The sequence below is a fragment of the Cibotium barometz genome, chromosome 43, assembly GCF_041138505.1.
Source record: "Cibotium barometz isolate CiBa-2024 chromosome 43, ASM4113850v1, whole genome shotgun sequence".
In the NCBI taxonomy this organism is placed as follows: Eukaryota; Viridiplantae; Streptophyta; class Polypodiopsida; order Cyatheales; family Cibotiaceae; genus Cibotium; species Cibotium barometz.
The window spans coordinates 27,668,009-27,669,868 of record NC_141088.1 but is presented as its reverse complement, the minus strand read 5'-3'; positions in this window follow the sequence as shown (position 1 = coordinate 27,669,868).

Here is a 1,860-nt window from a genome sequence, read left to right as displayed (position 1 = left end):
CTTCTTTCTTATGCACACGTGCACTCTCTCTCTCTCTCTCTCTCTCTCTCTCTCTCACACACACACACACACACACATGTAAATATATATTATCTATAATATTATGTTTTATTATATTTAGAGACGTATACCTATATATGCATGTGCATTTATAAAATAAATAAACACATATTCACATATACTTTTAATTAATATAAAATTTTAATACGTGAGGATGCATGGTGATATGTGTTCACTCTTAAATAAGTGTATCTTATATACAATGTCTTTTGTCTTATCTTTTGCATACATATATGTGTGATTGTGTGTGCACATACACACGTATGTGTGATTGTGTAATGTCTTCACACCTGCATGTGTCGTGCAAGTGTCTTGATTGTGTGTATGTGTTAGTGTGTGTGTGTACATGGTGTGTATGTTTTTATTTATGTGTATCCATAGCGAGCGTCTGCATGTACAAATGTGTGAGCATGCGAATATACTCGTGTGTACATGTATGTGTGTGCACGTGCAAGTGCATATGTGTGTGTGAGTGTATGCATATCCATGTGTGTACACATGTATGCACATGTACTTGTGTATGTGAGTGTATTTATGTGCTTGTGTGCATGTATACACATATGTGTATGTGCAAGCTTGAGTATGTGTGCAAGTGTGCATATCTCTATATGTTGCATATGTGTCCATGCATGCGAGTGTGTGTATGTGTGTGTGCACGTATCATGTGCTTGTGTCTGTGTGTTGTGTGTGGGAAACTCCTCGAAAATCCCTACGTGTAGAAACTCTAGATTTTCCTTTTCAAAACCCTGTTAGAAAGCTGTTTTGCTAGGCTGTAGAAGGTTTGTGCATGTACGCTATGCGGGTACACGATGGGTTCATGGGTACATGGGCTGGTCATGTCGTACAGTAGAAGGCCTGGTGCATGGGCTGCTGGTCTTACAGAGGTCAGGGCTGTTGGTCGTATAGCAAGGCAAGGAAAAGCATGCTTCGGAATTTAGAGAGTTGTTTTTTTTTTGGGTGAGATCCCTTTCGCATTTCTAAAAAGAGGGTTTCTTTAAAAAAAACATAAAAAAGTAGGGGTACATGAAAGTTCTTATTTACTACCTTGACTTCATCCATGATGGAGTAGCTCCAGTTTGATGACATCCTGTTGGACCATGAGGAGCATCAATCTGAAGGGGATCAAGTGAAGTACGAGCAAGAAGAATTCAGTAGTTTTATGAGATCATGTGTTACTTCTCTAGAGGGTAGCGATTGGTTTAGAGCCCACTCCTACAGATACGGTTGCAGTGGCTCCTTCGTTCATGCCAAACACTCTCGTGGGTGAGGAGGAGGAGTGGATATAGGAGGTTGTAGACTCTTGGCTTAACCTTTGGCATATTCACTTTGAGTTTCACCCTTTCTCGGATCCTCAGAAGATATAGATGGCGAGGAGTTTCTTGAAGGTGAAAGCCCTTACCACTACTTGGGTGGATTTTGAGACTCGATTTCGAGATGAGTTTCTCTTGGCAGGGGATGAGTTCCACATGGTGTCCAAGTTTTCAGACTTGGATATGCAGAACATGTCTTTTGACATGTATGTACACCAGTTTAGAGTTGTAGCCTCGAGCAGGGCACAAGGATGCCATGACTTTGTGTGGATTCTTTACCATGGGTTGGCATGAGATCACAAACTTCACATGAGGAACAATCATAAAAAAGCACTTAAGAATGTTGTCAAGTATGCTAGGGTTATTAAGGAGACAATGGCTGGCTAAAAATAGAAATAGGTCTCTAAGAAATTTCACACTCTAGGTAGTTCCGAACAAGGTTTCTAGCATAAGTAAAAGTTTAAGTTTGGAAAGGCTTCACAAAATCAAA